This window comes from Lepidochelys kempii, chromosome 21, assembly GCF_965140265.1.
Source record: "Lepidochelys kempii isolate rLepKem1 chromosome 21, rLepKem1.hap2, whole genome shotgun sequence".
Taxonomy (NCBI): domain Eukaryota; kingdom Metazoa; phylum Chordata; order Testudines; family Cheloniidae; genus Lepidochelys; species Lepidochelys kempii.
The window spans coordinates 688,852-712,308 of record NC_133276.1 but is presented as its reverse complement, the minus strand read 5'-3'; the positions used below and the strand labels follow the sequence as shown (position 1 = coordinate 712,308).

Below are 23,457 nucleotides of genomic sequence, written 5' to 3'. Positions count from 1 at the left end.
GCTTGGCTATATCCAGTAGCTGCTATTGGGATTGATCTGTAACTCAGAAGAGCACAGAATGGATATTCCTGCTGTAGGGTTTTCTTAGCTATCTATACAGCTCTCTCAGCCTCTCCATTCACTTGGTGGTAAAGTGCTTCGCTGATAATATGATCAAAATCATTTTAGTTTGGAATGACTTAAATTCTGCTGCAGTGAATTGTGGTCCATTATCCATCACTAGTTGTTCTGGAAGACCAAAGTGAGAAAAAGTCCAGTTCAGTTTCTCAGTAACACTCCAACATCTTATGTCTTTAATGACATTATTTCTATATACCTGGGGAAATAGTCCAATACAACCCTATAATGATGTCCTCTGATTTTGCATAAATCTGCAGCTAGTCTCTCCCAAGGTGTGTTTGGTAGGGGTATTCGTATGGTTCAACATTGTCTCTTAAGTTGATTTATACTGGATCTCCTTTCAAAAGTCCAATGTCCTCAAATCCTCCAAGTTCTTCCACCTGTTTCAATAGGCCCATCAGGGCTCCACACTGCATCTGAGAAGGTTGGTGGTCTTTGATCCTTTAATCACATGCACTCTGAATGCAAAGCTTTTGTACTTGTATATTATTTCTGTGGTGAACTGAACCCTGCAGTTCAGAATACCTCCAGGACTAGTCAGAGCTCTTTCAGGTGACTTAAACTATGGGAGGGTTGAAAGGGATTGTAAATTCCTTCTGAGATAAGAACATAAGAACAGCCATACTGGGTCAGACCAAAGTCCATCTAGCCCAGTATCCTGTCTTCTGACAGTGGCCAATGCCAGGTGCCCCAGAGGGAATGAACAGAACAGATAACCATCAAGTGATCCATTCCCTGTCACCCATTCCCAGCTTCTGGCAAACAGAGGCTAGGGATACCATCCTGACGAATAGCCATTGATGGGCCTATCGTCCATGAATTTATCTAGTTCTTTTTTTTTTTAACCCTGTTTGAACCACTGATGACTCTGAAGTCAGCTCCGGAGTAAATTTTAAAGTCAATAGTCTTGCCCTGAATATTCAGTTTCCTTCTTGAGGCAGGCTGTATGCCATCACACATCATAGATCCCAGAAACAATGGCTGTTGATTGTCTGTAATATAAGTCAACTTCCTAACTGCTTTGGTGTGGCAAACTGATGCAAAATGTTCATATTTCATGCATATGTCATACTGTGTGCCTCTGGCTAGACATGCATCATCTCTTGCATGTAGGCTGGGATTTGTCCCTCTTACCCTGGGAGTTCTCTCTCTTTGCTTCAGACTGTTTATGATCCTGACTTTTAACACTCAAATGTCTGTATACAGTCTAAGATAGTTTCAGGTTTTTCAAATTTGTCAGGTTGCTCTAAGTTTTGCTGTCTCATCAGCTCAGAATATATTGCTCTCAATATAGCTGTGGATAGATTTAAACCCCTCTTGAACTGTAGCTACTGTGAAAGATTTTTATCTGGTAATCTAATAATCAACCTGTCTCTGATATTTTCATGTTTTGCATTCCCAAAATCACAGTTTTCAGCCAATGTATGCATAGCTCTTATAAAACATTCAACGTTTTCCCCCTCATTCTTGAATTTATTGGGGAAAACCTGCTCTTTCATAAACCACATTTCTCTGGGGTATAAAGTATGCAACAAACATAGCCAGAAACCTTTCATAGTCACCTTTCAAAAAGAAAAGGAGTACATGTGGCACCTTAGAGACTAATAAATTTATTTGAGCATAAGCTTTCGTGAGCTACAGCTCACTTCATCGGATACATCGATGTATCCAGACTAACACGGCTGCTACTCTGAAACCTGTATATCTCCAGTTTCTTTGTGGAGTTTGTTTGCAATTCAAAATCTTGCAAAATACTGCTTCCAGTCTGTCCATTGTGAAGGTTTGTCAAAGCTAAAGTTCCCAGGGGCATTGATGAGTGGCATGTTGATGAGATCCTGCAACCTTTGTTGCTGTTCTGTTCTTCGTTTACTCCTGACGCCATGCCATGTTTTTCTGTGCCAGATATGGACTGGTCACAGAGCTTCCACCAGGTGTTTTCATCGTAAGGTCCTTTAATGCTCTGCCAGGTATCGCTGAGGTTCATTTAAATAAGGTAAAAAGAAAGGGAGTACTTGTGGCACCTTAGAGACTAACCAATTTATTAGAGCATAAGCTTTCGTGAGCTACAGCTCACTTCCTCAGATGCATATCGTGGAAACTGCATCAGATATGCATCTGAGGAAGTGAGCTGTAGCTCACGAAAGCTTATGCTCTAATAAATTGGTTAGTCTCTAAGGTGCCACAAGTACTCCTTTTCTTTTTGCGAATACAGACTAACACGGCTGTTACTCTGAAACCTGTTAAATAAGGTATTTTACACACAGCACCATCTAGTGGCTGAACAATATAATACAGTTTAGCATTCCATTACAACAGGGGTGGGCAAACTACGGCCTGCCGGCGCTTGTAATCCAGCCCTCGAGCTCCCGCTGTGGAGCAGGATCTGGGGCTTGCCCCGCTGTGGAGCAGGGTCTGGGGCTTGCCCCGTTCTGGCGCTCCAGCTGGGGAGCAGGGTCTGGGGCTTGCCCCGCGTGGCTCCTGGAAGCAGCGGCATGTCCCCCCCCTGGCTCCTATGTGTAGGGACAGCCTGTGGGCTCCACTCTGCCCTCACTGCCCCTTCCCGCACCCTGAACTCCTCATTTCTGTCCCCACCCTGAAGCCTGCACCTCCAGTCAGAGCCCTCACCCCCTCCCACACCCCAACCCCAATTTCATGAGCACTCGGCCCCCAGAGGTGGCCCTCGGGCCAAAAATTTTGCCCACCCCTGCATTACAAGGTCCAGGAAGCCATTATTGACAGAACAGAACTGAGAGCCCACGAAGTCAGCGCCACACAGGGCTGTAAAAACTCCACAAGGCTCAGTTGGGAAAGTTCAGTGATTGTATACGAAGTCCTGTAGTCCTGCCCTACCTCACCCCCAATTTGTGCTTTGTTCAGCATTTGGTCTGTTTTAAATTATAACAAAAGTCCTTGCAATAAACTGGAGGGTGGTGAAGCACTGGAATGTATCATGGTTCGGGCCAGGGATTGGGAATCTGAACTCCTGGATTCCATTCCTAGCTATGGGAGAGGAGTGTGATCTAGTGGTTTGGAGCCAGGAATCACAAATACTGTGTTCTGTTGAAGATATGCCAGTCACTTGCTATGTGATGTTTGGCAAGTCACTTCACCTCCTTCCGTCTATGATTATGCATCTGTGAAATGGAGATGATTAAACCTTCTTATTTCACATCGTGTAGTGTGGGCTAATTAGTGAATTTTTGTCATGCTTTGAGCTCCTTGGTCAAGAAGAGGTAAGTAAGTGCAAAGTATTATTAAATGTATTTAATATGTTCACATAATGACAATGTTTTCATCTCTGTGATCTGCCCATGGAAAGAAAGAGCTCTCTGTGGTAGGGGATGATGCCTTTGAACCATTATCAAGACAGAAGTCTAGAATTTTGGTAAGTAAAAGCGATTGCTATACACACAGATTTACAAACTTATCCCACTCTCCAGGGTTGCATAGGTGTAACTCCCAGTAGCATTGTGAAAATTATGTGGTGACGTCCTTGCATAAAGATAACCCTAAAATTTCTCTGGTTTAGTTCACTTAATAGGTTGTGTATAAATACATATATGTTTGTGATTGAACTAGAAAATGTATTTTCTAAACAAACTCAGATTTCTCAGAAAACAGTTCCTTAGGGTTGTTTCCTTCCCCCGCCCCATCCCCACATAGGCACGCACTGCAGACATAGCCTTGTAAAGCAGAATAAAAACAAATTAGACCATTAAGTCTTTTTAACAAGTTTTTGTCTAGAAAAAATAAAGCTTAGTGAAAATGACCACAATACACATTTTCCCTAATTAAGAACCTTAGACTATAAGCATTTTTAAAAGACTGTGGGGTTTTTTAAACATAATAAATCAAATTAATTCCTAATGTAACACTCAATTAATGGAATTCTACTGGGATGATTTTGACTCAGTATTTACTACTTGTGTTGGTATATAATGAATGTCAGTGCTATGCAGCATTGTATATTTGCAGCAGGGCACACATCCTTGACCCAAAGGGGTTCTGGTTACCTGTTTAAATACACCCTTAAACACTGTTTGATAAATTCTGGTCTGAGTTCTGTTGATCTATCATCTTATCTAATATTCCTGTTTGTTCCTTTTCACAGTAAACATCCTCCACTCAAGTTAAAATAACAGAATTTCTGTTATGCTGATTTGGTTCTTTGTTACTTATTTGCTAAGTGAAGTGACTGTCAGTGACATTTATTGTCCTTAATGCTTAATGTACCTTTTACTATGGGGCTTTCAGCTTTCTATTATTATTACCAAAAATATTAAATTTTTCAAAGCATAAGGCAGGGTTTTAGCCACAAGATTCCCATTGACTGTAGTGAGCTAAATCCACAATACTTAAATCATTTACCCCTTAATGTTTCAAAACCTGTCAATAGAGACACAGAATAATAATTTCAGAGGCTTTTTACTGGATAAAAGCTTCTTTATTATCACAGAGACAAATATTCCAAAGGGCCTAGTCAAGAATTGCTGAATGAGACAATTTCAGATCAACAAGTGAATTTTAAGATTTTATTATGAGTCAATTAGGTATAGTTCAAGCAGCCATATTTGGAACACTTACACATCATTTAAATAATTAGTAACATATTAGAGTGACTCATTTGGCAATCCTGGAAAATGTAATGTTACTTTGACTATGGTAGGTCTTTTATGGAAGTAGAAACTGGCCTGAGTTTTGTAGCGTAGTTTTCTGTTACTTTCTGGGCACTTTTCTTAGTTGTCTTCTCATTGCTGAATGTTAAGCTTGGAATATTTTTAGTATCTGTTTTCCTTTTTCATATTGGGTAAATTAAGTACATTCATGAATGCTCACACATGTTACAGTGATACTATAGGTGCTTTATAATTACAGAAAGAGGGAAGGTAAAAGACTGATGGCACTGGTCTGAGATGGGCATAGTGCCCCTCAGTCCTACTTAAAACACACCCCTACTGTTCCAGGCCTACAGCTCTATCAGTGCATCTTAATCCTGACCTACTGTACACAGGGCTAGGCCAGTGCTAGGCTTCCAACTAATTCTCTCAATTAATTTCTGTCTTGCCCCACAGCACCTCCTGCTGTTCCAGTCCTAAAGCAATCTCAACTCTGCTGCTGCTGAGGCATCTCAGATCTGACCTGTAGCAGGCTCTGCTATATCAGTGGGTGTCCTACAGCTCTGTCAATGCATCTAATTACAAATTGGCAGAGCTCCTGAACTGTTATACAGAGAACATCTGATACAGTTCTGTGGGGGCAATGGTACATATGTACAAAAAACAGTACTCTGCCTATTTGCCCAGCATAAGGAAGAGTTCATCCTTGAACTCAAAGAATGTAGAATATATGGGGTTCATAGGAGTTCAGTCCCACCGTCAGGAGACAGTCTGCAATGAGCCATATCCTACTTATAGTGCATATAACTTTAAGAACCATTCGGAACTTCAGTGCCAAGAACTCTAGTTTAACTCTAGTCTGACTGAGTCTGCTAAAGGAACAGCTTCACTAGAGCAGCTAGCAGACCATCAGCAAGTTCATTATATTGCAGCAAAGGGCATAGCACCTCTGCTGCAATATAATTATATAGTTCTATGTAATAGTCTTTGTCTCTGGCCTGTCCCATCCCAGGCATCAACAATACCTGGCTTCAAGCCATTTGTCTTTCTGTTGGGCTTTAATGATTATTTATTATTAATTTTTCTGACTTTAAAGAAGATTCAAGGCCTGTCACTCCTGGAGAAGGAGAAAACCAAGAAGAGGGGTAAAATGGAGCATATCACGGTTTTAGGGTTCCATTTCAGGAAGTAAGGCATCCCTGCTTAAGATTCTCACTGGCTGGGATAAAAGAGCCAAGTGAAGAGGAGGCAGAAGCAGCAAGTGCCTTACAGAGGCCAATCTGCATTCTCTCAGGCCCAACGATTGGGCCCTCCACTCCCGCAATGGAATAGTTTGACAAAAATAATTTGTTAAATTAAAAAAGAACAATTGAGTGATCTAGTGCAGCATAGGAGCAGGGATCCATGTCCTAGAAACACAGAACTCACTTGAACACTGGAAATTCTCATCAGTTGAGGTTTTAGTCTAACACCACAAATGGAGCAGTCCTGTTAAAACTGCAGCAGCAAAGCTTATACTACAAATCAAGAGATGAGCACTGTCTGTACTGTGGAGTCTTCTTTCTAATTCCTTTGGCTTCTTATCACATTGACTCTGTATAAACTGAAGAGAATGTATAAAGTTGGCCTCTCAAACTTTTCAGTGTTTAACTTCAGTTCGATTAAACACTTATGTATGTGTACAAAGTGAAAAATGAGGTTACAAGAGGTTAATGCTTTAATGCTTTTAATAACTCTTAGCCACATGGCTGTATTTTGTCAAATAGAACATGGGTTCTACCATGAAAAGTATGTGCTAGATAGGAAATGATGCTTCCAAAAGGAACAAAAGTGCTACAATGCAAAATGCTTCTAGGCCATCTTGAAAAGTCACACAGTAGTATTACTGCACTGGAAATTAATGTAAAGTGCTTTACAAGGGTTTAGCTCACAGCCTAAACCAGGAAGGAATGGATTTTTTTTTTTTTTTGTTCAGACTTGCAGTTGAGAGAAAGAATTCACAAAACAGCCTGCAGTGCAGACGAAGACAGAATTACTCAGCACTGGGCAGAACTGAGGGGTTTTATAGAGTTCTGAGTGCAAAACAATGTCTGTAAAACCAGGGGCAACTTCAAGAACTGGTCCTAGGGGCCTTAAAACAGTGCCACTATCTGTGCTACTCCTCATCCATGGTGCCCCACTGGCAGCCAAAATGCTGGAACTGGGAGAATAAATAATAAAGCAAATGTTCCTTCTTTGTATAGTGAGTGTCAGGAGAATGGCAACAAGAAGAAAGCCAAGGAAAGTGTGGGCCCCTTACTGAATGAGGGAGGCAACCTAGTGACAGAGGATGTGGAAAAAGCCAATGTACTCAATGCTTTTTTTGCCTCTGTCTTCACGAACAAGGTCAGCTCCCAGACTGCTGCGCTGGGCATCACAACATGGGGAATAGATGGCCAGCCCTCTGTGGAGAAAGAGGTGTTTAGGGACTGTTTAGAAAAGCTGGACGAGCACAAGTCCATGGGGCCGGACAAGTTGCATCCGAGAGTGCTAAAGGAATTGGCGGCTGTGATTGCAGAGCCATTGGCCATTATCTCTGAAAACTCGTGGCGAACGGGAGAAGTCCCGGAAGACTGGAAAAAGGCTAATGTAGTGCCAATCTTTAAAAAAGGGAAGAAGGAGGATCCTGGGAACTACAGGCCAGTCAGCCTCACCTCAGTCCCCGGAAAAATCATGGAGCAGGTCCTCAAAGAATCAATCCTGAAGCACTTACATGAGAGGAAAGTGATCAGGAACAGTCAGCATGGATTCACCAAGGGAAGGTCATGCCTGACTAATCTAATCGCCTTCTATGATGAGATTACTGGTTCTGTGGATGAAGGGAAAGCAGTGGATGTATTGTTTCTTGACTTTAGCAAAGCTTTTGACACGGTCTCCCACAGTATTCTTGTCAGCAAGTTAAAGAAGTACGGGCTGGATGAATGCACTATAAGGTGGGTAGAAAGTTGGCTAGATTGTCAGGCTCAATGGGTAGTGATCAATGGCTCCATGTCTAGTTGGCAGCCGGTGTCAAGTGGAGTGCCTCAGGGGTCGGTCCTGGGGCCGGTTTTGTTCAATATCTTCATAAATGATCTGGAGGATGGTGTGGATTGCACTCTCAGCAAATTTGCGGATGATACTAAACTAGTAATGGTCTCAAGTTGCAGTGGGGGAGGTTTAGGTTGGATATTAGGAAAAACTTTTTCACTAAGAGGGTGGTGAAACACTGGAATGCGTTATCTAGGGAGGTGGTAGAATCTCCTTCCTTAGAAGTTTTTAAGGTCAGGCTTGACAAAGTCCTGGCTGGGATGATTCAATTGGGGATTGGTCCTGCTTTGAGCAGGGGGTTGGACTAGATGACCTCCTGAGGTCCCTTCCATCCCTGATATTCTATGATTCTAAGGAAGAGACAATATCAGCGATGTGGATGGTAGCTGAGAATGACTGAAGAAACTGGCCTCCTCACCACAGGAGATTCTTGCATTTAGTCAAAAACAGCGTTAGACTGGCACCATTAATCACTATTAGTGGTGGGACCAGCATGGTACAAGAGACTATGGGCCAAATTCCCTGCTGGTTTAGCTCCCATAGAGTACTGCCAGCAGAAATGGGCTCTGTCCCTGGCTGGAAGTGTTTCTCCTCACTTCCGCGCTAGCTGAAAAATCCATTAGATTCAGTGGAGTTACTCTGCATTCACATCAATGGAAGTGAGAAAAGAATTAGGCCTGAAGAGACAATTCTTGCCTTGAGGTGCTTACAGGCTGGATATCTCTGCTTACAATTTAGACATTGTACTTAAAATATAATTATTATATAAATGCAATTTGCAATTTTTGGATAGCTCACTTAAAAAAGCTGTTTGATTATGGTATTAATGTGAAGGGCAGGTAATGTTGTGATTTAATTGCTACTCGCCTTGACAAAAACTGGAGCAATTAGCAGGATCCACAGAATCCCCACAACTCCCCACTTTATTGACTAAATCCTGTCTACCCATTTCTTATTCTTATATTCCAATGTGTAGCATTTCGGTGCAAAACAGAAATTGGGTGACAAAGGAGTGCATATTGCAGGAAATGGATTTAAACGTTACTAAGAAATGCAGCCCCATTGTTAATCTTAATTACCCAGTTTTGACAAATCTGGAAGAATCACTAGTAACACTATGTAGTTTTAAGTTGATGAGTCTAATATTCTTTATACAATTAAAACAAACTTCCATAAGATGGAATCCAGGCTGGAAGAAAAGAAAAACATTATCATTGATAAATGGATGAAATATACATCCAGCTATTTTAGTCTCCCGGCAGCTACACTACATTCCTGACAAAATGCTGATGGATGCATTCCACAATAATTATTTTACAGTGCTTAATACAGGGTGTCAAGATACTCTGCCTTACGGAAAGCAAGTCTGAAGTCTGGGATCTCATTGATGTACTTACAAAAACATAGTTTGGTATTGTAAGGAGCTGAATATTTCAAATCTTACCCTATAAGTTCATTTAAATTTACCAGCATCACAAGAATTTGTGATCTAGCATCGATTAGCTATAAATTGGCCACTTGCTTTAATATGTAGGTGCTTTAATATTTCATATGTAAATCCCCAAATATCTGTGCACTGTACTATTACAGGAACAAACCTGGGTTTCTGTGCTAAGATCAAGTATATAAGTGTGGCACAGGGTGTTCCATGGCAGAATCATAGAATATCAGGGTTGGAAGGGACCTCAGGAGGTCATCTAGTCCAACCCCCTGCTCAAAAGCAGGACCAATCCCCAATTAAATCATCCCATCCAGGGCTTTGTCAAGCCTGACCTTAAAAACTTCTAAGGAAGGAGATTCCACCACTTCCCTAGGCAACGCATTCCAGTGTTTCACCACCCTCCTAGTGAAAAAGTTTTTCCTAATATCCAATCTAAACCTCCCCCACTGCAACTTGAGACCATTACTCCTTGTCCTGTCCTCTTCTACCATTGAGAATAGTCTAGAACCATCCTCTCTGGAACCACCTCTCAGGTAGTTGAAAGCAGCTATCAAATCCCCCCTCATTCTTCTCTTCTGCAGACTAAACAATCCCAGTTCCCTCAGCCTCTCCTCATAAGTCATGTGTTCCAGACCTCTAATAATTTTTGTTGCCCTTCGCTGGACTCTCTCCAATTTATCCACATCCTTCTTGTAGTGTGGGGCCCAAAACTGGACACAGTACTCCAGATGAGGCCTCACCAATGTCAAATAGAGGGGAACAATCACGTCCCTCGATCTGCTCGCTGTGCCCCTACTTATACATCCCAAAATGCCATTGGCCTTCTTGCCAACAAGGGCACACTGCTGACTCATATCCAGTTTTTCGTCCACTGTCACCCCTAGGTCCTTTTCCGCAGAACTGCTGCCTAGCCATTCGGTCCCTAGTCTGTAGCTGTGCATTGGGTTCTTCCGTCCTAAGTGCAGGACCCTGCACTTATCCTTATTGAACCTCATCAGATTCCTTTTGGCCCAATCCTCCAATTTGTCTAGGTCCCTCTGTATCCTATCCCTGCCCTCCAGCGTATCTACCACTCCTCCCAGTTTAGTATCATCCGCAAATTTGCTGAGAGTGCAATCCACACCATCCTCCAGATCATTTATGAAGATATTGAATAAAACCGGCCCCAGGACCGACCCCTGGGGCACTCCACTTGACACCGGCTGCCAACTAGACATGGAGCCATTGATCACTACCTGTTGAGCCCGACAATCTAGCCAACTTTCTACCCACCTTATAGTGCATTCATCCAGCCCGTACTACTTTAACTTGCTGACAAGAATACTGTGGGAGACCATGTCAAAAGCTTTGCTAAAGTCAAGAAACAATACATCCACTGCTTTCCCTTCATCCACAGAACCAGTAATCTCATCATAGAAGGCGATTAGATTAGTCAGGCATGACCTTCCCTTGGTGAATCCATGCTGGCTGTTCCTGATCACTTTCCTCTCATGTAAGTGCTTCAGGATTGATTCTTTGAGGACCTGCTCCATGATTTTTCCGGGGACTGAGGTGAGGCTGACTGGCCTGTAGTTCCCAGGATCTTCCTTCTTCCCTTTTTTAAAGATTGGCACTACACTAGCCTTTTTCCAGTCGTCCGGGACCTCCCCCATTCGCCACGAGTTTTCAAAGAAGGGGAAGCAAGCCTGCCATTTTGTTAGCATTACCATCCACAGCTACTATTGGAGCCTCAATGCTGAAGTAGGCTCTGGGGCTGTTGTCCCACCAGCCAAGTGGGATAGTGGGGAGGTTTGGCCAAAGGATCTGTATTATCATGGAAGCCAGCTTCCCTATCCGATCCTATCATGGTGCTTTAAAATGACCCCCACAGAACAGCAACGTTCAGCATAGCTGAAGGCGTGCAGACACCCTATGCAACCTCCCTGTTTCCTACACTATCCATGCACATTGGGACTGCGCCAGTTCTGCTTCCTACCCAGTTTCTGAACACCCCCATCTTTGTAGATGGAATAATGCCATTTCCAAAGCTGATTGAGACCTAGGATAGGATTTTCAAAGGAGCCTAAAGCAGTTAGGCACTCAAATCACATCAAAATGTAGCAGGAGTTGGGTGCCTAACTATCTTGGGTATCTATGAAACACCCAGTCCTAATTCCTGACAGTATAATGAATTAATGAATAGTGAGAATAAGAACAAAACTTTGCTTTTCATGATTGCAAGAGAACATAATGCAGTGTTTTAAGAATAAATAATTCAAGCCCATCTTTCTCCCTGGACTGAGGTATTTTCCCACCACTTTATTCTAGGAAAGCATTCGAGAACTTAATGAGAATTTATATCTTCCATTGACATTATTTCTCTATTAATTTTACTAGGAAGATTTTTCTAATGTCTTTGACATTAAACAGAAGAGTCTTCATATTATCTAACACCAAGCCAACTGGAATAAGCTCCAGAGAAGAATGAACACCCTCTAATGCTAAACAGGAGCTGTTCACTGTATCTCAGAGCTTTTTCTCCCTAGGTCATAGCTGAGTAATGGAATTTATGAAATCTGTGTAAATCCTAGTTGAAAGGATTTACCTGTCGAAATTTCCATGGCTGAAGCTCAATCTTTGGTTTTTACCCCCTTGCTATAACATAGAATTCTGCCTTCTGAAGACTATTCTTCTTTTTGATTTAACTGCATTGTACAAAAAACTACATAAAGGGAAGGTTAAGACTGCACAAGTAAGTGCTCAAAAGTCAGGAAATGCCAAACAAATCTTGTTGCCAGAGCTACAGAAGTGAGCACAAGCCTGAAAGTTGCCAAAGAAGGAAACCACAGGATGAACTTGTATTGCAAACAAAACCATTCCCTCATCCCAGATCTCAAGGCTTTAGATTATTATTTTTTTTAAATGTATAAGAACAAGGTCTAGAAACACCAATCAGGTTAGGGCCCCATATTGCTAGGTGGCGTATTGTAGACATATAATAAAGATAGACCCTGGCCTACTGAGCAGGCATTGTTAGATTAAGACAAGATGCAACAGGTTAGTGAAATAAAAACAGGGTGATCAGGTGGCAGGGAGAAGGGATGGGGTAACAGTAACATTTCTCACAGATTTCAGAGTAATAGCCGTGTTAGTCTGTATTCGCAAAAAGAAAAGGAGTACTTGTGGCACCTTTTGGTTAGTCTCTAAGGTGCCACAAGTACTGCATTTCTCACAGACTGGCTGTATGCACCTAACCTTCCTAGATCCTTTAACAAGGAACAGGAACAAATGTGATAGACACAGGGCAGTTGGGTACAACAGTGTAGTCGAAGGCAGATATACTGGCCACTGGATTAGCAGTTTGCTGTTTCCTGACTGACCAGAGCAGGGGCTGCTCCAGGCTAATGAGAACACCTCACTCCAATTAACCTGCAAAGAGCCAAGTGGGGCCATTAAGTTAATGTAAACACCTGACTCTAATTAAGGCCCTTCTGATACTATAAAAGGGCTCACTCCAGTCAGGCTGAGGGGAGCCAGAGGAGAGGAAGTGTGGCTGAAGGGCTGAGTAATGAAGACACCCTCAAGCCATTAGGGAGCCCTAAGGTAAGGGTGAAGAAGAGAGAGCAGGAGAGCTGTGGGGAAGTGGCTCAAGGAAATGTAGCAACTCTGGCAGTGAAAGGTTGGCTGCCAGCAGCTGCTGCCATTAGGGTCCCTGGGCCAGAACCCAGAGTAGAGGATGAGCCTGGGTTCCCCGCAACCCGCCACTACAGAAACACTTCCTGGGAGGGGAAGATAGGCCCCTGTCCTCACAGGGGCCTAAACTATTATAGAATAAGCCTGTAGGAACAACAGAGACTGTAGGAGTTCTTTCACCAACCTCCTTGCTGGCTTATGATAAAAAGGGCTCAGTAGACTGTAACCTTGGCCGTAGAGAGAGAGGCTATGTGGAGGACTGCAGTGAGCCTCTGAGACTAGCATAAACTGCCTGGAAGCGTGGGACCCATGGGGGCAAGGTCAGAGCTCTGCCACACAAAGAATTAAGATCCCTTTGACTATTTCTCTCTCTTTTTCATAACAATAAAGCATGTGGTTAGAACCCTTTTTCTGGTTCTTTCCTCCCTAGCCTCTTCATAATCATTGTCTTTATATGAGTAAGTGACATCACTACAAAAGCCACCCTCATCTATTCAACAATTCCTAGTGCATGAGCCTGCACCCGCTGACATCAGTGATGAAGGATTGGACCTCTAGTCACCATCAATGATCGTACTGCATCATGAAAGGTGCCATAAAGTGAAGAGCAAGCAGTTGAGAGCTCGTTCACCTGCACATCCACCAATGTGATCTATGCCATCATGTGTCAGCAATGCCCCTCTGCCATGTACATTGGTCAAACTGGACAGTCTCTACGTAAAAGAATAAATGGACACAAATCAGATGTCAAGAATTATAACATTCATAAACCAGTCGGAGAACACTTCAATCTCTCTGGTCACGCAATCACAGACATGAAGGTCGCTATCTTAAAACAAAAAAACTTCAAATCCAGACTCCAGCGAGAAACTGCTGAATTGGAATTCATTTGCAAATTGGATACTATTAATTTAGGCTTAAATAGAGACTGGGAGTGGCTAAGTCATTATGCAAGGTAGCCTGTTTCCTCTTGCTTTTTCCTACCCCCCCCCCCCCCAGATGTTCTGGTTTAACTTGGATTTAAACCTGGAGAATGGTCAGTTTAGATGAGCTATTACCAGCAGGAGAGTGAGTTTGTGTGTGTATGGGGGTGGGGGGGATGTGAGAAAACCTTGATCTATGCAGGAAATAGCCCGACTTGATTATGTAAAGAGTTGTCACTTTGGATGGGCTAGCACCAGCAGGAGAGTGAATTTGTGTGGGGGGGTGGAGGGTGAGAAAACCTGGATTTGTGCTGGAAATGGCCCACCTGTTGATCACTTTAGATAAGCTATTACCAGCAGGACAGTGGGGTGGGAGGAGGTATTGTTTCATGATTTCTGTGTGTATATAAAGTCTGCTGCAGTTTCCACGGTAAACATCTGATGAAGTGAGCTGTAGCTCACGAAAGCTCATGCTCAAATAAATTGGTTAGTCTCTAAGGTGCCACAAGTACTCCTTTTCTTTTTGTATTTCTTCAGAGATCCTACTGTTCTGTTATCTCCCCATGTAGGCCATGAAACCCCTAATGTGTGGGGCAGGCAATTATTTTCCATTCATATGCACTGCCATTTACATTAGCAGCTGTAGAGAATTCCAGAACTTGCTGAAGGACAATTTCCATTTTGGCAGATATTGGCTCTGATATTTTTATCTTGGTACATGTGAACCAATCATTACAACCGCAATGCCAGTAAAAATGGATCCAATGAGGATGAAATTGACTGTCGTGCAGAGAGCCAGCAGAAGTGCTTGGCACCATTTGCAGCCAGAGATCTTAAGTGGAATGTAAATAGGGGATAGGCTTTTGGGCTGATCTGCACAGGGTGAATTTCACCCCTAGTTATTAGAATTTTGTACACTAGCTTCTGCATGACTGGAAAAATATACCCATACCAGAAACACTACAAAGACATCTGTACCTTTATCACCTTAATATATTAATGGGGACAATTATTCATCTAAGAAACAGGTGAGCAGAAAACTTGCAGATTTCACAGTTTCCCCAAGAAATGGTGCATTTACATAATTCTCAGAACACAGTATATTTGGCATTTATTATTTTTTCATTATACCTTTATGCCTGTCTTTATTCCTGTAAAATTGAAAATGCATAAGCCGAAATTAGACTATTTTTGATGAACAAGTATTACATCCATTTTTAACTGCTCTCTTTCCCAGTTTTGAACATCTTGCTGCCATCAGTTAGGCTTCTTTTGCATGGCATATACGAAAAAAGCTTTAATAGTATAATCAATCATCTTAACATATTCTCTGTCCCACATACAACAACAGTTATTGTGGTGCAATTAACAATGAGTTTTCCAAGAATTCCTGATTGTTTTGGGTTTGACTATTCTTTTATCATGTAGTGATTTACAGTAAAGAGCTGAAACATCAGTATTTTACACTGAAATGGCCAACATTACTATCCAGGCACTGTTGCCCCTATATGACAGATCTCAGATGGACTCTCAGAGAGTTAGCCAAAAGCAATAGATGACTCCATAATTTCTATCTTATTTTTAATGAAAAACAACAAAAAGCAACCACAGTGATTTGCAATCAGTCTCAGTAGCTTTTAAAGGACTATTACTCCTCTGAGATTCTGCCCTTTGTTTAAATTTTGTTTGACAAGTGCTTTATAAATGAGCAGAAGAGGTGGTTTATGTTTCATTAATGAGGTTGATAGTGGTTAATTACTGACATGGCATAAACAATCCAATGCCAGATCAAGCAGGAAGGGTCAGTTATGCAGAAAAGATCCAGCTGGACCAGATATGATTTCCTTTAACTATCTGAATACCAAACCATTTATAGACAAGATCTCCTGAGAACTCAAACCCATAAGAGTTCTGAATTCAATGGTTCAGATTGATGCTGGGCTTGGAACATAAAACACGATTCAGGAACAGCAACTTTCTGTATAAGCTGTCTGCTGAGCTCAGACTCCAGAAGACGCTCATCACATTTTTTAGGCCATTGAATAGATGGAGACATCCTCACCCCATAGGATGGCCTGTAGAGGGGCCCACAATGATGCTAATGAATAAAATGAGGCCTCCAAAGTAGTGTGACATGACAAATATAAGAGGGTCTTTCAGGTCAGACCCACAGCATTATCACAGCTGATTATTCTTGAATATGAATTTATATGTGCCTTCCATACACTGTACCGTGGTATTTCCAGCCTCCAGTTCCTGACATAACACAACCTGTTCTATCAATCTCTGGAGCCTGAATGTATGAGTCAAATAAAGTAAACCTTCCCAGTCAAGCAAAGCATGCTCACTTAATTGGGTGATTTCCTTTGCCATCATGCTGTTGACCAGATAGGGTAAGTAGTGTTTTCAAACCTGAGCTATGCCTTATTGCTAAACAATTTGTAAATCAGTTTATACTGATTATTTGCCTCATGATTATTTTGACTTGTTTGTTTGAAGTAATTTGCTGTGTTGGGAATTAAGATATGCTATCAAGGTTGACTGGTTCTTGTGAACAATCTATAGCAAAAAATGAGAAGTCATGCCTTTTGTCATAGCAAAAAAAAGTATAATAATGAGCAGCTATTCCTGCAGTAACTGCAAAAACTGCTGTTGTAAATATGAAATGTCAGTAAAACCAGGGGCAAATATGAAATGTGACCTGAGTCCAAATTTAAACCATCTGATGCTTACTCAACATCATATCAGGCAGGGAGTAGGAGAATCATGGTGCTTAATGAGAGAAGGCCCTGACTCCAAAAATCTTAAATCGTACCCTAGGAAGTCCTGAAAGCCCATTGCTGGAATAGCTAAATCAATAAAAATCTTTCAAAATGGAGGAGCTTTGAGTTCTTTCACAAAAGTGAAATTGGTATAAAGAAATATAGCTGTTCTCTAAGACAGCTCAACTACAATGCAATATGCTAGAATACAATACAGAACAGCACCATACTACAAAAGTGTGCATAATACAATGTAGCACAAATTATTCTGGTTAACTTAGATGAAAAAGTAGCACTAACTACTTCATGGGCAGTTAAGAATGCCAATGGCCAGATTATGCAACCTTTTATAAATGAAAAGAAGCAACAGAAAATCACTCCAAAAGACCTACATACAGAGATTTCCTAAACTTCTCTAGAGTCCATTCTGGAGGTGTGCACATCAGAATTATGTGCAGTTGGGATCCTGAGTAATCCTGAGCTGTAGAATTCTAGATATGTTCAAATTATAAAATACACAGCTGTTTGTCAGCACTTAGGCAACTGTTACAAATGGCAAAACTATAGTCAATGTGTAATGGAGACATGGATTAATCTTCCTGTACAATACAGCAGCACGTATGTTAAAATTAAAACATGTAGAAAAAGTTCAATGTTTACATAGTTTAGAGATAGTGGCTTCACAAAGTTTCCAAATTCAATTTATTATGGCACATATACATGTTAAAATAATACTATTGCAATGTATGTTATCTATTAATGTGCAGAGATGCCAGTGTTAAGCAATCAAATTAGGAGAATGTCAAATTCTATCAAGAAAGCAAAATATTTAGTAAGCTGCCTAGACAGAACTCTGGGAAAGTATGACGTGAGAGTCCCAATGGCCTCTGTCCCTGATGATACAGTTATTATTTGATTTATGTGGACTTGCAGCTGCCCTTGCTTTGACCCTAGGAAGGGCTGTGTGGGAAGTTTGTGTCTCAGATAGGCTGAAGCGTTGGTCTGCAGAGTGTCTGGAGCCGAAGTGTATGCAAAGAAACTGATAAATAGGGAAAAGGCCCAGTTTGCTCCAGCTGGAAATCAGAAAGTTGAAGTAACTGCTGCATCCTCACAGACCCACTCTAGGAAGAGAGGGCATTCTCTCCAGAACTACTGTACGTAAGTATTTTATTTAGTTCTCTAAAAGCTTGGGGATTTTACAATATCAGTCTACACACAAATTAACTGTGCGCTATTAAGATATTTGCAGTTTAGAACACTTTCGTCATCTGATTTTTGAAATGCTGATCAAGGAACAATAGAAAAATGTATACCTTTAAAATAAGGTGTTCTTTACTGCCAATCGTTTTGTTTCAGGAGTATTATACATATGTAAACTGCTTTGGTGACCTACAATATACTGGCCATTCACGAGATGCATTTTCCCCTCCCAAGGAAGTGCAAAATTCAGTGCAATATAAATAGTAGTATTTTAGTCATGTAATTATGCAATGGCAGCTTCTGAGCCCCAAGGATTCTGTGCAACATTCAGGATTAAATTTGGTGGTAAATCTGGTGTCTGAGGCACAAATGTGTCTGTGAACTGTGTAAAAATAAATTAAATGTAATTCTTGATGTCCTTTTAAACTAACTTTTTTTTTTTTTAGTGGTGGATCCATTTCAATGTTACCCATTCTCCACAAACCAGACACGCAGACATCAAAGCTGTACGGTGATAAAGGACCTGCCTCCCTTTATTTTTCCAATTTATTTAAATTATTCCTTTTAAATAATTAGACACATAGCCATTATTTAAAAGATAATTAGCAGAGATTACAAAATTGTCACATACAAAACTATCCATCAATGGATAAAGCAATCCCAGTTACAGAAAGTCCCCAAAAATGTACCATACAGACCGATAAACAGAGCAAATACTATTTATGGGGTGGGGGGGGTGAAGCTTTCCTCAGAGAGCAGTTTAATTTGGGATTCTTCACATATTAAAAAAACAAAAATCCCCACAAGAGCTCATATTATTAAAAGGCATGATTTATGCAGCACTATGTTATCTGATTCTATTAGCTTTCTTTGCAAATGAATCCACTCTTAGTTTAATCACAGAGGTGGTTAGAGGATTGCCTTTTGAATGCAGCCAAATATACTACCTGGGATATCAGAATATAGTAGCCAGTGAGAGTGGCTGGTAACTTCCTGTCAATTCTTGGTTTAATTTTCATAACTGCAGAAAGTACAACTCCCTCTCTGGAGACCAAACAAAGCTGGGATTAAAACTGAGATTGAAATCCACTGCCTAATTCATGTGGTTGTTCATTCATGCTTTCTTTCCCAGGATATGGGGTGCACTAAATAAATCTAAAAGACCTTCAGCCCAAGTTCCTGAAATTCCTTTGGAACAAGAAATTTCCGTTTTGACACAACTGTCAAAATATTTACGATAGATGTTAATGTACTGTCAATTCAGACATTTTGAAGAGCTCCCTGGAGGGTCTCCTTAAAGAAATATGTTCCACATGGTAATAAAATTATGAAAAACAACATAGCATCTTCTGCCATTAATAACATGAAAACAGATGCACAGTATGTCTTTAGTTTGTATACGTGACTTCTGGTAAGTGACTCAGATGGTTTTGTGTCATGAGTTCATACTTTACTTTTTATACATTAAAACATCACTTTCCCTTAACTTTTGATAAACTGAAGATGAGTGATGAATCCTTTGATTTGGATTAATAGCTGAATATTCTTGAACCTTTGTACGACATGCAAGATTTACAGTGAATGGCTAACCTACTGTTTCAGTAGACGTTCCAGTTTACATTTTGTCACCTGCTGGAGATTTAATACTATCAAAAATAAGGTTAGAAAAGCAAAACAGTATGATTTTTCAGACGTGCCTACGTTACTTAGGCTCCTAAGTGCCATTGACTTTAATGTTTGTCAATCAATTAGGCACTTCTGAAAAATTTACCCTAAGTCATTGTGAAAAGGACATTTTATTTCTTTTATATGCTTCCTAAAAACTAGGAAAAAAGACTTTCCATACAAAAGGCTTAGCAGGAATAAGATCAGAAACAGTAAAAAATGAGCAGGGCGTAACGTGTATCCTTATCCAGGAAAAACTCATCTTAAGGCAGCCTAACTAAGGGCTAAAGTGTTGGGACCTAAGTGTGGCACTAATTGAGATCCTAGATAACTGATATGATAGTAATTGCTCTAATTAAGGGGTGCATCACAGTTGCCAGTCTATCACCCTGTTTTCAGTTGCAACTTTCAGAAACTTACTTTTTAGGTTAAGATTCCCCATCTTCATCTCTGTTCAAAGATTTTTTTTTTTGTCTTTTCTTTTTAAAGTGTAAGTAATGGTCAAATAAGAGAAGTGTGTGTGTGATCTTTTTCCATTATAAAAAAAAAGGTTCTAACTCTTCTGTTTGGGATAAAACATTAAAATTTGTCAGAGAAACAGCTGTCATTGGGGAGAAGAGGTTTTGAGTGTTCTGGTGAAATCTGGTTATGATTTGATCAATTTATGATACTTTGAAAATTGCATTTTTTTTGCTAAGTTCAGCATAGGCAACTAAGGAAGGCTGTGTTCTGTATATATGGATGCCTAACTGAGAGTATGTGAAAGGAATACTGCATGTAAACATGTGGGCTGAGGAAATACTTCCAAAGAGTTCTTGGTTCAGTCCCTGAAGACCTCGTAAAGTCTAAGAGATTAGAGACAGCTACCTTGCAAGGAGCTAGGCGCCTATCTCTGCTGGGATTCTCTGCTGTGAATCTTCTTCTGGAGTTAGGCACCTAAGTTGTTGGTTTTTACATGAAATGTTGGGGGCAGGAGTCGGTAGCAGCAGTAGTCCTCTTATAATCTTTAGCCCAGTAGTTAGGACCCACAACGAGCTGGTGAGAAATCCAGGTTCAATTCCCCCATCTACCTGCTATGGAGAATTAATATGAACTTGGGTCTTTTCAGGAGAGTGCCTGAACCACTAGCTGAGTGTCCCTCTCTTGGTTTCCCCTGTTAAAGTTATACCACTTTGTATACATAATTAAATATGTACTGGGTCAGACAGCATGTCAGACTGACTCTATAGTCCAGTGATTGGGGCACTCAGCTAACTGGAGGAACACCCCAAGTTTAAATCCCTTCTCCACATCAGGCAGAGGAGGGAAATGAGTCTGGGTCTCCCACAGCCTGGGTGAGTTCCTTAATCACTTGGTTAAAGATTATAAGGGAGGCTACCATCTCCTCCCCCAGTCTGGCTGTTTTATGTGGGGTTAGGCATGCTGTGATTACGCATATTGCGTTGCATATTGCGTTGCATCCCGCAGGATAGATAGACAGGAAATGCCTAATTTGAGTATCCCACTGGGGCTTAAGTGTGAGATAGGCATGGTATGCTTAGACTGAAGCAACTGTAGGTATGCTCACTGGCAGAAAATTCAGTGACTAGGGAATTTAACAGTGGGAATATAGATATGTAGGCACTTAAGGTGCCTCCAGGGTTAGATGGTAGCAGCAGAGCAAGAATTTTGAGGATCTCCATGGTTCCTAAATGTTGGCACCTATCTCCTCTTGTGGAACTAGCCCCATACTGAAATGCACACAATGAAACACAAGATGATAGAAATAAAGTTGAATGTTCAATCATAACTTTGGCATTTCCTAATTTTGGAGAGCTTTGCTATGCAACCTTAATATTATGTTATTTTTTGAACGAAATATAGAGCATAATTTAACTTTTGTTTCTCCATGACCTTGAAAGACCATCACAAAGAGCCCAATCCTGAAATCATTTCTCAAACAACACTCATTTAAATCAGTGGAAGCTTCGCCTGAATAAAGACTGGTTCATTACATCAGGATCAATTTAGACACATTACAGATGTGAATGTGGGTTTTGTAAACTCAATTTACTTTTTTTATAGACTCAATCAGTGTAACTTTATTTTACTTTGGAATACTTTCACATAGAACCACCATCAAAAGGATGTTGGAAACACATACTTCCATCAGTTTAAAAAAAAGCATATTTACCAAAGGAAAAAATTTAGACTTTGTCCATGCCAAATTGATCTGATTGATAAGGGGCCCCACCATGATTCACTGAGTCACTTCTCTTTCAAACAAATATTTACTAGCAGAGATAACAAAATGGCAGCATTCCAGCCTCACAGCACCTTTTCTCCTTGTGCTGGTGACATGAGGGGAAAGTTTTCTATTCCATGGATATGTCTATGTTGGGGGAGGGTATTAATATGTATTTTGGGAGGGGAGGTGTATATACCTTAAGAATTGGCTTCAGTTCAGTTTCCCTGATGTCATAAAATCACCTTCTCAGGTACAGTAAACTATTCCATGTAGCCTGCTGTGACCATCTTTCAGGTGAGCCCTTAAGATCTAAGCTCTTATCTGCTCTGCAGGAGTCATTACAGATCCCATGACGCCATCATTTTCTTTGAGTATGGATATGTCTACACCGCAGAAGAAAGCGTGCCTACAAGTTTGGGTAGGCACATGCTAGCTTCACTCAAGCTAGAGCATTAAAAATAGCAGCATGGATGTTGCAGCATAGGCTACCCACCCGAGTACAAGTCTGCCCAATCCCGTGGATCCAAGCTTAGGTGGCTAGGCCATGCTGCTGCCCAGGCTGCAATGTCTACACTGATGGTTTTAATGTGCTAGTTACAGCAAAGTTAGTGTCTGTCTCCCTAGGCTGGGAGGAGTGCTCTAAGCTGCAATGTAGACATACCGTAAGAGTTTAACCTAGTATCCTCCCCAAACCACTGTGGAGCATACTATGTGCTTGGTGGCTGCATTTTGTGTATCAACTGTGAATTTCTTTGGGATAAAAGTTCTAGTGGAAATGTAAAATATTGGGTGCATCTCCCTTAGGGTTCATCTACATTTCAGCTTGGGGATGTGACTGAGGCAAAGCTAGTTTGAGTACCTCTATGCGAGCTGGGAATCACATCTCCCAGCTCAAATACAGATGTATCCACAGTGTGAGTATATACTATATTCTTTTTCTGTAGCACATTTCAGCATTTCATACAAGTTTTCAATTACAGCATATGTTTTGTACACACTACATATTTTACATAGTCTATTTTAGAAATGTTTTAGACAATTTTAATTTTTTTTTTTTAACCAGGCATTCCTTTTATCCCTCCTCCTGTGAAGTAAGGTGCCTTACTTATCATAAGAACGGCTATCCTGGGTCAGACCAAAAGGTCCATCAAGCCCCGTATCCTGTCCTCTGCCAGTGGCCAATGGCAGGTGCCCCAAAGAGAATAAACAGACAGGTTATCATCAAGTGATCCATGCCCTGTCACCCAATCCCAGCTTCTGGCAAAGAGAGGCTAGGGACACCATTCCAGCCTATCTTGGCTAATACCTATTGATGGACCTATCTTCCATGACTCTACCTAACTCCCTTTTGAACCCCGTTATAGTATTGGCCTTCACAACACCCTCGGGCAAGGAGTTCCAGAGGTTAACAGTGCATTATGTGAAAAAACTTTCTTGTGTTTGTTTTAAACCTGCTACCTATTAATTTCATTTAGTGGCCTCTTGTTCTTGTATTATGAGAAGGAGTAAATCACACTTCCTCATTTACTTTCTCTATACCACTCATGATTTTATAGACCTCTATCATATCCCCCCTTAGTCGCCTCTTTTCCATAAGTCCAACTGTTCAGTACTTAGAGAGAAAATTATGATTATTAATCAACTTTAAAAACTTCTAAATATTACCTAAAATAGCTTTACTGTGATGATTTCAATAGTCAGAAATGCGGTATAATTACAGTATTTTCAGCCCAGTTCAGTAGGTGTTAATCTGAAGGTTCTCTAG

General features: G+C 40.9%; 1 protein-coding gene across 8 annotated transcripts in view; it reads left to right on the top strand.

The window, feature by feature from the left end:
• The first annotated feature begins 3,158 nt into the window (after nt 1-3,158).
• The window catches only part of LOC140901311 (bile acid receptor-like), a 35,431-nt gene continuing 15,132 nt past the window's right edge, over nt 3,159-23,457 (top strand). For 2 of the 8 annotated variants that reach the window (XM_073319927.1, XM_073319926.1), the window contains exon 1: nt 21,552-22,606. The gene's annotated coding sequence lies outside the window, so the exon portion shown is untranslated. Of the gene's footprint in view, nt 3,354-17,563; nt 17,759-18,314; nt 19,117-20,811; nt 21,495-21,551; nt 22,607-23,457 lie in introns of those variants that run through there. The other 6 variants (XM_073319925.1, XM_073319923.1, XM_073319930.1 and 3 more) reach the window with 6 other exon arrangements.